Genomic DNA, 18,721 nt, shown 5'->3' with positions numbered 1-18,721 from the left:
AAAAAAAAATGTAAATAAAGAAAATATCCAATTTTTAAAAAAAGGGGGGGGGGGGGGAGGAAGGGGCTGGAGCGATGGTTCAGCAGTCTGGCACATAATACACCTGCAGAGGACCTGAGTTCTAGCTCCAGCACCCACTGGGAGGCTCACAACTTCCTCTTCATTCCAGCATCAGGGAACCTCTGGCCTCTGCAGGCACTTACGCTCACATATGCACAAGCACACATGTACACAGACAATGAAAATATTAGAAATAACTCAAAACAAAAGTGAAGTAAAATACACACAAACATTTAACAAAGACTTTGCTCTATTTTAGGGATTTCAGCTGGAGATTTGGCTTTCTTTACCACAGCTGTAAAATCCTGCTGGGTAAAAAAAAAGTCAACAGATTTTTACTACAAAGGGGTCTGATTTGAACGAGATCTTCCAGCCTTTGTAACTGGGCTGGTAAGAAGGCCCACAGAATCACAACCTGATCTGCTTTCTTCTTGGAAATTTCGTGCTGAGCCAGAGATGTGTGACACATTAAATCCAGAAAACAGTGCCTAGAAATTACTTTGCAGTATTCTCTGGTCATAACCAGCCAGATAGAAGCCTGACGATGGCTTTAAGGGAGGTCCATAAAAGAGATTCTTAATTGGCCCCAGAAATTTGTTTCACAAAAGTACTTTTTCAAAATCTTTATTTGCCAAAATTCAATACTTTAGATGTCAACTCTCCACCTTATGACTTATTTGTGTGTGTGTATGTGTGCATGTGTGCATGTGTGTGCCTAGGTGCGCCTGTAGAAGTCAGACGACAAGGAGGCCTCTCCTCTATGATAGGCTCTATGATCTCACTCAGGTTGACAGCTTTGTTTAACAAACCTTTTATTTGCTGAGTCATCTTGCCAGGCCTAAAGCTGAAGTTTGATATCCTTAGGAAATAGGCAATTCCCAGCTTAGAATGGTTTGGACTCACATTTTAGAAACCACATGACATGGTGAGAACAATATATATGCACCATAAACTCTACTTTAAATTTTGATCTTTTGTATGGGCCTAACACAGTAGGATGGTCTCTGCTTTTCTCAAATTAACTAAAATCTTTACTAAGGAACTTCTGATATCAGAAAGTAAACCAGTGTCCGCTAAGCACAGAGGAGTGGCACTGTGGCCACCATAGAGAATATTTCTCTCTTCTTAAAGCATCTCTTCCTCCTCTCACTCTTGCCCCCCCACCCCTCTCTCGTGCCCCACCTCTCTCCTCACTCTCCACCTCTCTCCGCGTGGTTATGGCTGGCCTCTACTCTACTTCTCTCCTCTCTCCCTCTCTCTGGCTCTACTACCCTCTTAACTCCCCTCCCCATGCCCTGAATAAACTCCATTCTATACTAAAAAAAAAAACAAAAAAAAAACTTCCTCTATGTATGTTCATGTGTATGGACGCTTATATGTACGTCTGTGCACCTCATGCATGCAGCAAGGCCTGAGGCCATCCTAAGGGCATCAGGTCCCCTGAGGCCAAAATTATAGATAGTTGTGAGTTGCCAGGTAGGTCCTGGAACCAAGAGCAGTAAGTGCTCTAAGCACAGAGCCATCACTCTATCCTGGGGTTATTTTCTCTTGCCAGTCAACCACAAACACAGTCAGTACTCTACACTGTAACAAGCTGCTATAAAGCTATTGTGTGTGTGTATGTACATACACACACATACGATATACTATAAATGCTGCAGTATACTATGTAGTGTTTGCTAGGTTAGGCTTATGAAATAAATTCTCGGCTTAGGAAGGATGTACAGGAAGCAACCCCATCACAAGTTAAGGAGCATCTATACTGAGTTGGATTATCAACTGCTCCAAGCTCTGTTGTGTCTTGGGAACCTCTGAACATGATCTTATTTCTAGTGAGAGGAAGATGAAAGATTTGGACAGAGGAGATACACTCCAACAAAATACAGGTGATGAGAGAGACAATGGGCTGCAAGCCTAGGAACACCAACTACACATGGGTGGTATCCTCTAGAAGCCAGAAAGGAGGCATGGCCCCATTTTCCCCAGAACCTCTAGAAGGAACCAGTTGGAGACATCTTTAGATTGTAGCCTCCAGAACTCTCAGAGTATAATAAAATGTGGTTGCTTCCCGCTATCTAGTTGTGTACTGTGTTATGGTAGCACTAGCAAAGTATGCCATTCCAATGGAATTTCCATGCTAATACCTATTTAGGGAACATTTTGCTATCCTAACAGTGTGGAGAACACAATTCTGAAGAATCAAAACTTGGCGAAACTAATGAAGAACATGAAAGCAGTAATTCAAACAAACATCTGATACAAAGACAATGCATTTAGCACCGTGCTGTGACCTCTGCTATGTATGGTAGACTGGAGAGTTTGAGGAAAATGAAGCAGAACAAAAATGTCTTTATAAAACCCCATGAAGATGATTCAACAAGAATTCCAATCATAAATACAAGCTGCAGCAGGTGTTTCTTCTACCAGAGCTGAGATGTTAAAGCAGGTACCAAATCATAAAACCATAGTGTGATGAAATGCCCTTCTGACTTAAGCAAGGGTGGGTTTCAAATGCCACGTGTTCAGTAGACATTCTTGCTTTGTATGCATGCATGCATCTCTGCCCTTCTCTTACAGAAGAAACTACTTAAACCAAATCTATAGCTTCAGCAGCATCCTGACATTGGTTCCTTGCAGTTATGAGAACCTGTGAGAAGCTGGCTCAGTGCTGCTGAGTGTCAAGTCCATGTTGCTATTGGAATCCACACTGATATCTGACTTTGATTATTAAGAAATAGACAAAAACCTTGCCGAGTTACCAATTTTGAAGACCTCTAATCATTCCTGGGTGATCTAAATCCCTTTATTTTTCTATTGGGTAATTTCAAATACTCAAATGCAGAACCCTCCCATTGCTTCTCTCTGTGAACTTCTACCAATTACCACCCTTTGCCAAAATTACCTTGTCCCTGTGTTCTGCCTATATGGCAGGGCGTGACAAATCCCTCATTCTCACTGGGCACAGAACTGGGCTCTTTCTAATTGCCTTTTGTTGAGAACCTGCCTTCTTCTTAAGGGTTTGTTTACCTGGATTCTTTCTTTTCCAGCCACTTTGCTCTATTTTAGTCTTCTGTTTTCACCAAACCACACTGGAATAAAAATATAGTGAGAGGGGAATGTTTTCAAACTACCCAACTTTTCTTGAGCGCCTATGCTATGACTATTTAATTGCTTTAAGGAAGGAGTTTGCTTTCATCACTGACTCTCATAATAGCCCTGAGATGTAAGTACTGTTACCTCAACTTGTTGATAAGGAGGAGTCTTAGCTACCTCTCTATTGCCATGTGAAGAAACACTGGGGCCGACCTGGGGCAGGGGAGCAGGTGAGCAAGCATGGTGCTGGAGCAGTAGCCGAGAGCTTACATCGGATCCATTAAGCATTAGGCAGAGAGTTGGCCAACTGGAATAGTAATGGCTTATTAACCTCAAAGCCCACTCAGGTGAAACACCTCCTCCAACAAGGCTACATCTCTTAATCCTTCTCAAACAGTTCTACCAAAGGTCTTGGGACAGAGAAACATGGACAGACAGGGACTATGAGGACTAACCATTCAGATTTATGAGCCTCCAGGAGCCATTCTTATTCAAACTACCACAGGAAGAACAAAGGCATCAGAGACAAAACACTACTTATCCATAGCCACACTCTTTTGTTTGGCTCTAGAACCAGAATTCTCTTCACCTCCACTCTCATTTCCAATTTTGAGTTATTTTAGACTTAAAGTTGTTAAGATTTTTTGGCAAAACTTTTCAACTTCTTTCTTATTCCAGACTCAAATCAAAGTTCCCACTCTTAAATGTGAACTCTTGTGCAAAATATATATTTTCATGGACCAGTTATCTTCAAAATGAAGTTTATCTGAACACCCAAAGAATGAAGGTTTGGCACTTGGAAATTTTCATCCGATCAGGAATAAACAAACATCCCTGGTTATCTGCAAAATTCAATGATCCACAAAACGGAATCTAGACAATAATTAAAGTATTTAACTTCAAAAAGGAAAGGGCTTTTCCAGATCTTGGCACCTGAATTACACATGCCCCATCATTTTACAGAACGGTGTCCGACCTGCACTGCGGTATACATCTGCTGATTCTTCTAAAGAGATCTAGGTTCTGTCTGATACAGAAATAGGATTTAGCTTGGAAAGCAGACCAGCTGACAAGAGTGGGAAATGTGAGCAGTGTGTCTTGCTTTCTGACCTGTGCCATTCACCTTCCAGATGACTGTTTGTCCTGGCACACACAGATAGTGACGGAGGCAGCCCAAATTGCCAAGCTGTCTGAGAACTTACTTTTTAATAGAAATAGGAAAATCAAAGAGGATTTTAGAAGTCCAATATCAAACTCATGGCGAAGAGATATTATCAAACCAACTCATCATTTAATTCATGGAAGTTTATTTAACAAGCAACAATAGAGATGACGACTTTAGAAAATGAAGAATCTATAAAGACACTGAGAAACAAACACTAATTTATGAGGACTAGTAATTCTCACAAGAAATACTGTCTTTCCTGCCCCTCCCGCATTAGAGTGAGTGATAAGGCTAAAAGAATATGAGGTGTTACTGTTCTGTTTTCGTCCATCATTTCTCTATTAATAAACAAGTCTCGAGAGATAGAGCCTACCTTGCCCAAATCCCTCTACTTAATCTTACTCTTTTTATTGTGAAGACACACAGAATGTAGACTACAGATCACTTGCATGCATATATATATATATATATATATCTTTATATATATAAAGATTTGGCTTGCTATACTAGTTTTGGAAACTAGTGGGCAATAAATAGCCTTTGAAAAGGTCATGTATACCTTACGTTCCAGTTCAAAGGAATTACTAAGTATGCAGTCAGCGTTAAAAACAGGAAAAATTGGAGGCTTTGTTTTCATAACAATTTGAAGCAACTTACAATATTTTAGAACTGGGGCTACTTTCATGTTAACTCACTAGAGAGTAAACTTTAAGGCCCAGTTTTGTGCCACTCATGTCTGAAGGATCCACTTCGATTGCTAGCTATCTTTACATTCTGCTTGAAGCAGCACTCTTGCCTTTCTGTGGCTCACAAAGACTGGCCTCACAGTGTAGTTCTATAGTGTCTATTTAGCTGGACTTACAGTCCACATCAAGTACGTTACTGTCAAAGAAAAAGCCATCTTCATGGCTTAGTGATTTAAGTAGTTTTCCAGAGTTTGGTGACCATGTTGTGTCTACTTTAGATGTCAAGGAATAGTGCTATACTCTTGTGAAAAGGCTGCCGAGTTTAATCTAAATATCTAAACGGCGATGTGAACACTAACGCTGCAGGGTTCTTGGCCGCTACTGAGAAGCACGAGCCAGTTGTTACAATTTTTTCCCCAGAATACTATTTCCCTAGATCCTCCCACTAAGGTAGAAAAACATCTTGGAGTCCCATCTGTAAAACAAAACAAAACAAAACAACAAACTTAGAAGGCAAGGGATGTAGCTCAGTCACAGAACCCAAGCCTGGTGCACCCCCGCCCCCACCCCAGGGCACAGTCCTCAGCATAAGAAACAGGTAGGGTGGCACACATGCTTGGAAGCCCAGCACTTGGGAGGCAGAGCTAGAATCACAAGTCTGAGGCCATTCTTGGCACTGTGTGTTCCAGGCCAACCCGGGCTGCATGAAACTGTCTCAAACAAAACCAAGCACACACACAAAATATTAGGAGTCATGGTAGCAGTGTTGGTATGATCTAAAATAACATGCAGGCTCTGAAAAATGGCTTTAAGAGACTTCGAAGGCCTATCACTCTTAGGTTTGGTGGGAAGTGGCTTTTCTCCCAACATTTAGACTTTTAGATTGTTCTCCCCTCTTATCTGTATTACTTGGGTGTCAGTCTCTGTCTTGAGATCATATCCAAAGCCAACTCATTTCTCCCCATCAAAAATTAGCCTTCCTCTACTCCACTGTTCCTAAAGTACTTTGTCTCGTCTGTAGAGAAACTGGACCAGCAACTTCTTTATTATGCACTGAAAAGTTACTCAATAGGGCCACTGACCCATAATATTGCACGCTCTCTACCTAAGAATAAACTAAGACAGATTTACAGCAAACTTTAAGATTGATCAAATTGACCATGTGCCCGTGGTGGTTGAGGTAATAAATACTGTGACTCACATTTGAAATTAATTAATTTGACTACAAAGTAATTAAAGTGAAGCATGTAGTTGTGAAAAGAGCAATTTTTAATTTTAAAAAGCTATACTTATTACATATGCTGAGGCCAGAAACAAACAATACTATAAAAATATCACCTTTTGGACTGGTGAGATGGCTCAGCAGTTAAGAGCACTGACTGCTCTTCTGAAGGTCCTGAGTTCAAATCCCAGCAACCACATGGTGGCTCACAACCATCCATAATGAGATCTGACACTCTCTTCTGGAGTGTCTGAAGACAGCTACAATACTTACATATAATAAATAATTTTTTTAAAAAAATCATTTTTTAAAGAGGAAGATGGCTGAGTGTGTGAAGTGCCCCAGTACAAGCACAAGGACCTGAGTTTGGGCCGCCAGCCTACAAAGAGGCCATGAGACACACAGCTGTGACCAAACCACTGCAGTGGGGGAGGTGTATGGACAGGCAGGCGACTGTGTTAGTGGTCAGCCAGCCTCCTCCATCAGTGAGCTCCAAGTTCACTGAGAGACCCTGCCTCAAAGAGTAAGGTGGACAGTGATATGGGAAGATACCTAATGCTGAACTCTAGCCTACATTTACGCACATGCACACGCATACACACACACACACACACACACACGTTTAATTGTAAATTTGTGAAACTGGAAGCAATAGCACTTATGAGGGTATGCCATTTCAAAACAGAACTGAATCTGAGGCTTTCCCCTGCTTTCATGATGTGTGTGGAAATTCGAACCAGGCTTTGAGCGATAGTCTTCACACCACAAAGACGGATTTGAAGTGATGCACTCTTGAGGTTCCACAGAGGCAGGAGCAGACTGAGCCCGCTCAGGTCCCTCCTGATGCTTCCAGCCTTCTCTGCTTCGTTCTTGGTACCTGTCAGACTCTTCTTATGTTCAGCAGTTATTGATGGTCCGATGTACTCTGAAGCTCAGCCAAAGCTTTTTTTAGAAAAATACTCAAAACAAAGCAAATATTGGCTTAGTCATGACACTTGTTGTTCTAAAATGTTAATAGCCTATTGTTCACTGTGGTTGTCTCAACAAGATAATACATTGAAAATCAGCATTTCCTGATAGGAAGTGAATTCCCACTGTCACAGGACTGCAGGCAAACACTGGGCTTCCAGGGAGACCTGCGTCAGACCCGAGCAGCGATGCGAGCAGCGATGATGCGTCCGTTTCTGTTCCCCTACCCTCTCTCCTTTCCTTCCTCCTCTTCTTTATCCCTCTCCTTTAAAATGGATTTCTGCTTCAGCTCAAACCGTTATCTATTTGTCCATTTTGCTGTCTGTGAATTGTTTTCCTGAAACAGCTTCAAATGTTTAAGCAAAGTTTGTTCAACATCCTGTAGACAGCAGCATCCTGTATATTCACAACCATGGGGAACTTCCTCCATTGAAAATGTCACAATAGATGAACTGACGAAGAAGCTATCAGAGAGTCCTCAAAACACAGCGCCAGCATTTCCAAGCCTTGATTTCATAGAAGCATTGCTTAAAGGAATCATGTCTGAAGCACAAGAATGGCAGCAAGCCTTCCTATCTGACAGATATTTTAATTGGGAAAACAGCTTTAACTGATTAGTTCAAGGACCACAACACTGTTTAATTCATCGAGAGGTTGATTAATAAAGACAGCAGATCCACGGACACAACAGTGCTGACAGTAACTGACACTGCTCCAATGGCCTTCTTTTAAAACACTGAAAACGAACTGTTCTCATGTATTTTCACAAATTCAAAGTTTAACTAAAGCTCTTTGCTAATGTCCACAAGCCAGCTGATAATAGACAACAGAGAAATAAGAGTCAGGTGTGGTACCACACACCTATGATACGCATCTGTGAGACTGAAATAGGAGGGTTATGAGGTGTCAGGCAGGCAGACCTGGTCTACGCAGTGAGGACCCATCTCAAAACAAAAACGAAGAAAGAGGACTAGTCAGGAGATTGCAGGGTACTCATACGTAGGACAGTAATACAGCTGTACTTATATGCTGCTCAGTAAAAATAGTAGTTACTTACCATTACTTGGATAAACAGCAGACTCACTTATTTAAGGCAGACCAGGCTTTCTGCAGAGAAGCCAGTGTAACAAGCACACAATAGAGAGCCCCCAACTTCCAGGCCTTCAGAGATGTCTGACCATGCAGCAGTGACTGCAGATGCAGTTCTCGCTGCTGTTTGCTTCTCTGTCCAACTCAAGCATGAGATGACAACTGAAGCAGGCACCACTGACTGTCTTATGTGTGACACAGCAGAACTCCCAGACCTTGTTACCTTTTAACTCTTGTGTTGTGGCAGGATGACCTTGTACAGGTCACTTCCCAGCCTGCTTTCTCAGCACTAAAGCAGAAAACTGATGGTGTCAAGTAGTGCCGATTTCAGCATTCAAGAGGCAAGGGGAGAGTGAGAGGGCTAAAGTGTGAACGGATTTTCAACAAAATGCCTGAAGCCAACTCGTAAAGTTACAAGTCCCACTGTTCATTTGCCAGCGCACACAGAGCATGCTGTGCGTTGTGCAGTGGAGGCCAGCGGATAACCTGTAGGAGGGTGTGGCCTCCCTTCCCCCAGCCTGGAACCTGCTTGCTCAAGGGTGGAGCTACCTGCTCATTCGTCCTGCCACGCCTACTGCTGGAACCTNCCTTTGCTGCCTGGAGGCACACACGTGTTCGTCCTGCTACTGGACCCTGAGTTACTTGGCGGGAAGCTGGGTTCCCTCCCCCTTCCTTTATAACTGAGTGTCTGAAAATAGTAAAATTGAGCCTTGATCAGAANGTTTGTTGTCTTGGCTCCATTCTTTCTTTCGCCCCGTCTAGATTCCTCTCTTTTCAGTTCGAATTTCTCTTCCCATTACGTGGGTCCTGGAAACTGAACTCAGGCTATCATTGGGCTTTGCTGCAAATGCCTTCTAAGACACCATACTGGCCCTTGGAGACCTCCCCCCCCCAAAAAAAAGAAGTCCTAGGATTATCTCCTAAAGGTTGGACTCACTGAAATTATCAAGACCCACTTAAAGCAAATATCATTCACAATTTTCTCTCAATGTTTGACCAAAAGATGTGGCATTACTTCTGGGATGGGCTTTACATTGTTGAAAAAGAACCATCAGAAAAGAATGCTTCTGTAACATATGGAAAAATAGCCACTGCTCCCTCTACAGTCTTGCACTTTTAGGTAGCTTAGGCCATATTCAGGTAAAGTACAGACCATATGATTGATATACATATATATAAATGATGTTAAATTTCAATAACAGAAATCATATAATTTGGGTCCTTTAAGTTAAATCATCAGTACAACAGAAGACTACATACATACTGATGTCAGAGGAGGATTAAAATTCATCTATCCAGCCTCTCAACTTACAAGTGATAAAAAAGGATAAAAAGAAGCGACTTGGGACCCTAATTCCATAATCTCACAGTCAACCAGTTACCAGGCTTCAAATCGAGCATTCTTCCACTATTGTGCTGAGAACTCTCTCCTGCGGAGCAGTTCGTATCCTCTCATGCGTGGCTGGGTACGAGGCCTACTCATCGATGTCGAATCAGGTGAGGAAGGTAGGTGAGGGATCTGCTTCATGAAGCACTGTCATTCTTCACTACAGCGCACAGGCTCTGTCTCAAAACAAAAAGCACTTCCAACAGAGGGAATCTATGGAAGCAATCTAGAATGGTCCAGATACCATCAAAACAAGAACGACTGGTCAAGAGCCCATCTGAGCATACACTGAAGTACAACACAGCATTCATTAGACAGCCTCTCACCAAGTAGGAGCTAAACACATAATATGTATGTATGGCTCATTTGACACGGAATTTAAAAAGTCATCTAACTCCTTGGGAATGAGGTTGGTTCAGGGGACTAGTAATAAAGAAACTGTCAAATATGCTTTTATATTTCTTCATATTTTTACAAATTTGAGCAATATAAACAAATCCAAGGTGCTCTTTGACAATAATAGAACAGCAGTAGCAACAACAACAACAAGGTGTACCGGACCAGAGCAGAGGGGAACTGAAAGCCCAGGCAGCAACTTCTTGGTGAGGAAGATGAAGGAACTCCCCCAGCGCAGGCCTAGCCACACTTGCCCATCATAGCTACTTCTCTAGAGAAGACCTTCCAACCTTCCCATGTCGGAGTGTGTGTGTGTGTGTGTCAGTTCTCCTGAACAAGGTATGGCACGAATGAGGAGAAATATGTCCAGTATTCCTACAGCAAACAGGAAAGGTCTGGGGATAGGTATATATAGGGCCTGGTAAAAATAGCTACGCTATTCTCTTTTTAAATTATATAATTTTAAGAAAAATAAGAGTGTTAGTAGATATTAACTATTGATTTTTAAATAAAAGTCCCAAATAAAAACACATTTTAAAATAATCTAATTTCACAGTTAACAATAAACTGGCTATCAGGCTCGGCTTTGGCACAGCTGTGGAAGCTGAAGTCCAATGCTCTTCCCCACAGGTAAAACACAGCATAGTGGGTCAGCAGACTCAACACTTTTCACAATGAGACAGAAAATACTAGATTGTTTTCTATATTACAGGAAAAGTTTATTACCAAGATAAAGTGATACATATGTGGGTTGGGTCTCAATACAAAATATATTGGAGGAAAGTTTAAAAGATACTTAGTCAAGTCTATACAAACAGCAACTGCAGGCTGAGTCCAGAAGGTATTCAAGGAAGGCGCACAGTTACACCAGACAAGCCGGCTGCATTTCTACTTGGAATCCATTTCCTGGGTGAGCTGATATATAGCATCCCAGATACTAGAACACAAATGTCTTTAAGTTCCTGAAAGCTACATCTAATGCAGGGCTTTAGTAATCTTGTCATTTTTAAGAATGAACCTAAATTGTGAGCTAAATAATCTTTGCTCAGTTCTAATACATTCTCTATTGATGTTTCTGGTTTTTCATTACAAAGAGATTTAGAGCCCTCTAACCTGGGAAGTATCTAGGACTGCTAACCCGGACTCCTAATTTCACAGGTGAAGAACATAATGTCCAACATAAGCTCATCTCTTGACTGCCTTCTCAGTGACAGCAGGCTTACTTTATTCTTCCCTTCTGGCCAAGTTAGAAGACAGTTAACTTACAAACAAGTGACAGAGGAAGCTGAAGCAAGGTGTTGGCAGGAAGTTTAAGAACAAAAAAGATGACACAATGTCACACCAAAAGCTCTACAGAAATCTGCCGGTTTCAACATCTGAATATGATTTTGACTGGGGCAGGCTGTTAAACTTGCTTGCACTGAATGGGTGTGTCTACCCCTGAAAGGACATAGTGAACAATAACACAGAGACACATCACAAACCCCAGCCTCTCTCGACATGCCCACTTCGGTCAGTACATAATTGAACACTTTATAGGCATTGAAAATCCAGCTACAAACAAAACCCAGACTTCTGAGAAGAGAGGGTGAAAAAAAATTGCTCAACACAGACCTCACTGAACAATAATTCTCCTACAGTTCAACTCACCATTCACATCACAAATTCTAGAGAGAACACAGAGGCACGGAACCGACAGAACTGCCCAGGCATGGAACAGAACTCTGGGCTGCAGCCTGCCCCTCAACTCTTCCAACAAATACCCAACAGCACCAGGACAAAGCATCATTATGACAGAAAGAAAGGCCCTTTAGAGGCTGCCTTTTTTTAATTCAATGAACCCACTCTTACACACAAAGTTCATGTCACGATGTCTCGAAATGCAGTACTGCCCAATTATGCTGTAAAAGTGACTAATAAATTCAGTACAAAACCCTTCTGTTAACACTTTAATGTTAGACACTTGCACACTTGGTATAGAGTACTAGTATTTTCCTTCCTTTAAATAGTCAATGATAACCACAAAGAGTTGAAAGCCAGACCAAGTAGATCGATAGCATGAGAAAAAGCAGACAAATGACCTAAAATGATGAGCTGAGTGAGAAGCCACAGCTTACTTCCCAAGACAAGTACAGCGTGCTGCTGGTGACTGGCACAGGGTTAGCCAACCTCCTCAGCTTTGCCACCTAGCTAGGAGCTCTTGGTAATAGAATACACAAGCCACTACTTACAAAACCCCCGATGCCGCTGCACATTTCTGAAACTTGTTTCTGTGTGGCAATTCTGATGCAACGCTGCCCTAAAAATGATCTTTGTTTTAAGCAGCAAGATATGCACACAATGTGGTTAGTGCAAGGGTGGAGCCCACTCTAGGGGAAACAACACACCCAGACAGATTTCAGTCAGAGCAAACTGCACATTAATATTGCCACAGCATTTTCCAGGGCCCCAGAGTCAAAATTCATTGGTTAATTCTTCTCAAAGAGACAGGAAAAGTCCATGTCTGCAGATCAGCTTTCCTGCCCCGTGGCATCAGCGACAGGCCCATTTCTTGCTGAGAAGAGATAGACTCATTAGGCAGCCCTTGCCGCTCAACCCACACACGGCTGGGTGGAAGTCAACTACTGTCAAGGAAGTCCAACCATGCCAGCTTCTAAGTTTAGCAACAGCAGTTTTTAACATATCTCAAGGTGTCAGAAACATCGCTGGCTCTAGAATATTACTTTAGGGGGCTTGAACATAACACAAACTATTTTTTCCTCCTTACCAATCCTCTACTTTTAGCAACATCAAAACAATAAAAGCATTACATTTCCAATTAACAAGAGTTGTCTTCAAAACAAGGATGTCAGACTGAGTAGATGGCTCCCTAGGTAGGGTCACTTGCTGCTAAAACTCTGATGACTTTAGTATAATTCCCAGAACACACACAGTGGACTTCTACAAGTTGTCATCAGACCTCCATACATGAGCCCATGTATGCAAACACACACACACACACACACACACACATGAAAAAAGAAAAAAAGAAAAATTAGAAAGGCTTCACAACTCTCCTGAAATAAACTCAATGTGATCCCTAATCTGGTGTGTTTTTGACCTACCAGATACTGATATTTCATCCCTACAGAGGTGCCATGTTCTAGAGTTCTCTTCCAAATGGATGTTGTCAGAAATGTCTGTCTGCTATGGCTCTGAAGACCTCAGGCAAACCCAGATCCACTAAATGCCACACACAAAATGACATGGAAGGATAATTTAGTGTCTGCTTCCTGCCACACGATCTACAGTACAACATGTAGCATCAGCCTTATCGACCCACTCCACCCCTGCACACCTGAGAAACCTCTGCAGCTCACAAATGTCTTTTGTCCCCAGAATTAAATACCCTGAATCATGGAAAGTTAAAAAGATTCTTGGTTTAATTTTTATCTTAATATTTATTTGGTTGGTTGGTTTTTGAAACAAGGTGTCTACGAGTAACCTGGACTACCCTGGAACTCATTCTCTAGACAGGATGGTCTTGAACTCAGAGATGCACCTGACACTGCCTCCTGGGTTCTGGGCTTAAAGGTGTGGGTTACCAGAAAGCTTATAAATTTTGTTTTTTAAAAATATATAAAGGAAAAAGGATGTGATTTATGGACTTTCTTTGGTATGTCATTGAATGTGTACATAAAAGAGAAAATAATTTTGTTGATGATCACTAAAATAAATCATACTTCAAAATTTTTCACAATAATCTACTAACAAATTTTAGAAGAATTTTAGTTTAAAATTTTATTATATGACTTTTTTCAAATAAGATTTTCTATAGAATACAAATATAAGTACTATATAAAATCTTTTAAAATAATTTTCAGTATTACATTTATTTTTAAACAATAACTATTTAGTTTTGAACAAATACCACTTTCTGCACACATGCATTCAGAGGTTCAAGTTAGTTTTTTATTCTATAATCATACAATTAAATAAGTTTCTCTGATTAAAATATCCAAGCATGTTTTTTTATGTTGCCATGAATTATTTACATATAATGTAAAACAAACAACAGAAAAGGTTTTGAGAGAAACCCAGGAAAATGTTTAATGAACAATGTCTTATTACTGTCCACAACGGTTATACCCTCATATTGGAAGGACAAATCACGACGCAATACTGGACATCTTACTATTCTGAGAGGTGGCCTGGAACCCTCTCTTTAAGGACGTGATGGAGGGGATATTCACTGCCTTAGCCTTTCTGGGATTATGAGGTCACCCCGAAATGAAACGGTAACCATGCCAACCTCCTTTCACAGTGCAGGCCCCTGGTTAGTTACTGCCCACCATCTGTGTAATCGTGAGTCGCTTGCTACCAACCTCTGTCCCTTATCACAGCACCCAGGACTGCACAGCCCAAAGGTGCCAGCTTTTCTTACTTACAGGAGAATCTTCTCTTAATACTTTTGGATTCACACTGTTGGAAATGTTTGTTTTCAAGTCAAATTCACTTTCACAGCTGCAAAGGAAATGACAGGAGAAGAAAAAAGCAGCCAATATATATCAGCAATTAATTCCATCCACAGCTGCCCAGCTGTTTGTGCGTGGAAAATCAGTCTGTTTCCTTTTGGGGCTTTCAACGACTGAAAACTGATACTGACCATCCAGAGACATGAGCTGCCTGTGACGTGTCGGGAATGTGCCTAAGGTCACAGTCAGGAGACAAAATGAAATCCAGACTCTGTTTTCTTGGGGCTTGTCATTATTATTTCATAGTTTTAAAAACTCAAAAGTACCCCAATCACAGAGAGGAGAAATACATTTTAAAAATTCTCATTTCTGAGTGTTACCCTTCCAACAGAGAGGAAAATCTGGCAATGGCATCATATTTAGTAACAAGAATAGACACACTGATTTATTGGCATAGACAAGGTGTGACATTCTTCGGAACCCACATGGCCCATAGTTAAATAAGGTTAATACTTACTTGCATACACACACACACACACAGACACACACACACAGACAGACACACACACACAGACACACACACACAGACACACACACAGACACAGACACACACACACAGACACAGATACGCACACACAGACACACACACGCACAGACACGCACAGACACACACACACAGACACAGACACACACACGCACAGACACACACACACACACAGTCACACACAGACACACTGGAAACGTTCAATGTAAAAGCTCTCAGGAAATGGTACTTATACCACAATCACGCAGTGAAGCAAGTTTTTCTAGTTAGTTCAGACATTATTTGACATGCACATATGTCTGTCATTTCAAAGATTAACATATTTACAGATCCAATCTTCTAGGGTAATGGTCAAGGAGTGGGACTTTCTTTCCTTCCGCTCATCAGCTTTGTGGATTTTAGTGAAAGCATCTTGAATGCCAGAGGGCTTAACAACCACAGTGTGGGATCATATAACTCAAAAGGGAGCCTACCCTCAGGGTTGGAGAGATGGCTCAGTGTGTAAGAGGACTGACTGGTCTTTCAGAGGACCTGGGTTCAATTCCCAGCACCCACATGGCAGTCCACAGCTGTCTGTAACTCCAAGACCTGACGCTCACACAGCCACACATGCAGGCAACCAGTAAGACACATAAGACAAAAATTAGAAAGGAAAGGAGCCTGTGCCCTCTCTCTGCCCTTCAGCTCTCACTTTATCTTAAATGTTTGTCATTTCAATCTTGTAACAGACCATTGCTATATTATATTTTCATGTATAAAATAAATTAATTTTCAGTAGATAAAATGGCTATGACTAGTTATTATGAAAGTGAAAAGAAAAAGAGGCATAACAACTAAAATATATTTTAGTTTTATTGTTGTTTTTGCTTTTTATTTGTTTTTGGTTTTGTTTTTACTGAAATGAGAAACCCACTCTCTCTGACTGAATCTTAATCCTAAGGGCGCTCACCTTTCTGTTCTGTTTCCCAATCAAGGTCAGCTGCCTAAGAGTTCAGCTACTCCTAACCCTGGTACAGGCTCAAACATAATATAGATGGGGTATTCATTTTGCCCCTTCACCCTGACCAGGGTCTGGTACCAGAATTCAAGCGAGCATAATAAACACATTGCCTCAACTCAAGTCCTGAAGCCTGGAGCTTTGTTTGTTAAATGAATGCACTTTAAATATGTGGTAGACTGAAAATAGAATACACTATCAAAAATGGGCCTTTTTCCTTCCCGGTAAATGTCATCTAGTTGAAAACATACAGGGAGAAAGAGTTATCTTTGCTCATGTGACACTACCTCTAGAAGTATGGTATAACCATTAGCGAAAACCTTTGTCTGGCAAGGTCCAGCTCTGTGGGACACTCAGCCTAGCTTAAAATACCCAGGGGAAGGAACTTCCCCACCTACACGATGGCTACGGAGAGCTGGCTCTGTGTAAGCTGCTTATCAGACTAAACTAAAGACAGGTTATGGGCTGGACTAACATTAACAAGACTCTTCATGAAGGCCTTTGATAGGAAATTTAAAAATGTGTTTCCAGTAATTAGCTTACTATAATTTTTAATTTTATATCTATTATTTTGTTTTTATGTGTATGTGCTTGTACGTGTGTACGTACACATGTGTGCAGTTGCCTGTGGAGGACAGGTCTCTAAATCTCCTGAGCTTGAGTTACAAATGGTTGCTGTCAGCAGACTGGAACAGCCCAGTCTGGTTGCTGGGAACCGAGCTGAGGTCCTCTGGAAGAGCAGGGCATGCTCTTAACTGTTGAGCCATCTCTCTAGTCCCTTGTATCTTAATTATATCTTTGCTATTTCATTGTAAAAACTAACTAAGGTGGAACACTCAGTGAGAAGGCAAGGTGCCAGCAGAAGATGAGACGTCAGAAGACAGCAGGGTGTAGTGACAGGCCTGGCACAGAAATGAGCACACAGGATGTCATCAGAGGAGTGCCACCAAAACAAGGGAGCCTGTCGTGTGCCTCACATACAACCCTACAGCAGAGACTGGAACCAGAGAGGTTAAGCAAGCAGGGGTGTGCCACCAGTGGAATTGGATAAAAAAATCAGGCTGTGGGTAGGTGAGAAGTTTCTGTGGTGGAGGGCTTGCTGTCCAGCCTCATGACTTGAGTTTGATTCCTTGGGCCCCAGGGCAGAAGCAGAGAACCAACTTCTACAGTTACTCTCTGATCTCTGAAACCACCCCATAAAACCTGTAGTAATAGTAATAATAATAATATAGTAATAAATCATAGGCCATTTTTACAATAGGCCTATTTTATATTTAGACTCCCCATTAAAGAAAGCTCAGTTTGGGGGACAAATTGTACAAGAGATTTAGCTGAGGGAGTAAAATTCAAAAGGTACCCTAAGCCAACGTCTGATAGCGGTGAGCTCCAGGCAGGGGTCAGCTTCACAGAGCCATCTGCTGTCAGTGGCTCCAGTCAGAGATGCTTCTGAACGGTGGGGGTGGGGGTGAGGGTGGGGCTCAGGAGAAACTTTGACTTTTCTCAGGGTTTCTGTTTCTCAAGAGGGGCGATACCACAAGGCAACCCTTGGTAACTTAGAAGACAAGTTACCCCTCTGAGCTTGTGAGTTAAAACTCCTGTCTGACAAAACCTCTGCCACATCCTCTAATTTCCCATCTGGGGAAGACAAAGGTTTTACTTACTCATCCTGGGAAGATGGGTTGCAAAGGAAAGCAGCCACTCTACAGTGAAAAGCCTCAAGCCTCACCGCCCTCTGCTCACCTCCAGCATGGCACTCCTTACGTCTATTCACGCCTCTCCACTCACTGGCATATCTGATGCTGAGCAACTTAAAGGCAGGGCCACTTATCACAAATGCTATGGATGCTACTGATGCCCTTTGCTCGGCAATGCTTTGGTAGACTACTAATTGTTAAAAGAGAGAATCCAGGATTCAAAAGCAGGCAGGACATAATGGTGATGAACACCTTTAATCAGGCACTTAGGAGGCAGAGGCAGGTGGATTTTGTGAGTTAGACAGCCTGAGCTACACAATAAAATCCTGTCTCAAAACAGAACAAACACAAACCACTCGGAGGCTTTAAAATGTAGCAATTCTAAAAGAGGAAGTTAGGGATGGATGAAAGATGATCAATGTTTAAAACAGGCCCTTTTCCTGGACCATAACAAAACAAGCCTACCAAGGTAGACAGCTATATTTTGCAAATTATTAATTGTAGAGATTAGCTGTCATCCCCATTTTCAGACAAAAGTTAAACTAGTAAGATTGTATTAATATCGCCCAGGTTGCCAAACCTGAGGTGCAACAACAAAGCAGGCTTTGGCTCTTTGAAAGCAATGATGACAAAGACTACAGAGGAAAAGAAGACAGGCCCGGCTGGAGAGAGAGCTCAGCAGGTAAGCTGCTCCTCCAGCAGCAGCCTCAAGTTCAGGTCCATACCCAAGCTACACGTACCTGGAACTCCAGCTCCAGAGAGCCCAAGGCCTTCTTCTGGCCTCTGCATGCGTGCAAGCACACATTTTTTTTTTTTTTTTAAAGACAAGAAATAAAAGAGAAGAGCAAATAAATTATATACTGTTAAAAAATACCCCAAGATCATAGGTCTAGCGGCTTATTTACTTGTGAGGCTGAGTTAGAAGTGTTTTTAAGTTCCAGTATTAAGAGACTTGCATGGCACGT

At 41.8% G+C, this 18,721-nt stretch overlaps 1 protein-coding gene across 11 annotated transcripts in view; it reads right to left on the bottom strand.

Annotated features, from left to right (window-relative positions):
• The window catches only part of Add3 (adducin 3), a 103,631-nt gene that overhangs the window by 40,009 nt on the left and 44,901 nt on the right, over positions 1-18,721 (bottom strand). The window contains exon 1 of one of the 11 annotated variants that reach the window (XM_029472370.1): positions 14,495-14,658. The exons of 7 other annotated variants lie outside the window; for them this stretch is intronic. The gene's annotated coding sequence lies outside the window, so the exon portion shown is untranslated. Of the gene's footprint in view, positions 1-3,087; positions 3,145-8,252; positions 8,452-12,298; positions 12,400-14,494; positions 14,659-18,721 lie in introns of those variants that run through there. 3 more of the 11 variants (XM_029472368.1, XM_029472371.1, XM_021151225.2) reach the window with 3 other exon arrangements.

Source organism: Mus caroli, chromosome 19 (genome assembly GCF_900094665.2).
Source record: "Mus caroli chromosome 19, CAROLI_EIJ_v1.1, whole genome shotgun sequence".
In the NCBI taxonomy this organism is placed as follows: domain Eukaryota; kingdom Metazoa; phylum Chordata; class Mammalia; order Rodentia; family Muridae; genus Mus; species Mus caroli.
This window is presented reverse-complemented; position numbering and strand designations above follow the sequence as displayed.